General features: G+C 67.1%; 1 protein-coding gene across 1 annotated transcript in view; it reads left to right on the top strand.

The window, feature by feature from the left end:
* Nucleotides 1–1041, top strand: part of LOC105554473 (brain-specific angiogenesis inhibitor 1-like) — a 30626-nt gene that overhangs the window by 22238 nt on the left and 7347 nt on the right. The gene's annotated exons all lie outside the window — the stretch shown is intronic.

The following is a 1041-nucleotide window of genomic DNA, read 5'->3' on the forward strand; positions in this document are numbered from 1 at the left end:
AAGCTCCCCTAGGCCCCAGCAGCCCTGCTGAGAGGAGCTCTGAACCCAGTGTGCAGCTGGGAAAACTGAGGGTCGCCAAGTGGAACCCCTGGTCCGGGGTTTCCAGCTGGGAAGGGCTGAGCTGAGTTTGGAGGTCTCAGCGGAGGCTGCCTCCACCCCACACTCACCCCCGCTGGCAGCGGTGCCTGTCTGGCTGGACACCGCCCTCTGAGCATCCCAGCCCTCATCTCAAGGTCCCCATCCTCACGCCTCCCAGGCCCACCCTCATCGCCCTCCATCCCCACCCAGGAGTGTCCTGCTCAGCTGCCACCTAGGAGTCCAGCCTAGCCCGCCCATCCCCTGCCCCTACCCTGCGTATTCCCACCTGCTGCCTCCCTGGTGCTCCCTGGGTGCTGCCCAGGCCTCAGCCCCTGCAGGGGTGGTGGCCCTCCCTGGTGGCCCCTGGGCATCCTGCCTTCACCCTCTATGGGCTCTCTGCCCTCGCCCTGCCCGTCCTGGTGTCCTCAGCCCTGTGTTCTGCACCCCTGCTCCTGCCCGCGCCTGGGGCCCGCCCTCTCCACAGCACAGCATTCCCAGGACACGCACAGGCCCTGGGAGGGCGACCCGAGTGGCGGCTCCTACATAAGGGCCCCCAGCAGCCCCCATGGAGCCTCAACTCCACACCTTGACCTCAGCATCTTCTTCCTGCAGCCCTGTGCCCCCGGGGCCCAGCCAGGACCGTGGTGGGCTCTTAGTCACCAAGTCTGCTCCCACCCACACCCGTCACTAGACCTCCTGCCTCAGCACCCGGGGGCTGGCACACGGGGTGGAGCCAGGCCCCCTTCTCCACCCTCCAGGCCTCAGAACAACATCCACGCCCTGGCCTGGTGCTAAGCAGAACCCGCAGCTGTGCTGGTCTTGCTCCTGCCCCTGTGTCCTTCATACAAGCTTCCACCCTAGGGGTTGTCCACCCTGCACACTCCCGTGGGTCCCCTCCTCCAGGGAGTCCTCCAAGCTTCCACCCCAGGGGTTGCCCACCCTGCACACTCCCGTGGGTCCCCT

Source organism: Mandrillus leucophaeus, unplaced genomic scaffold (assembly GCF_000951045.1).
Source record: "Mandrillus leucophaeus isolate KB7577 unplaced genomic scaffold, Mleu.le_1.0 Scaffold644, whole genome shotgun sequence".
Classification (NCBI taxonomy): domain Eukaryota; kingdom Metazoa; phylum Chordata; class Mammalia; order Primates; family Cercopithecidae; genus Mandrillus; species Mandrillus leucophaeus.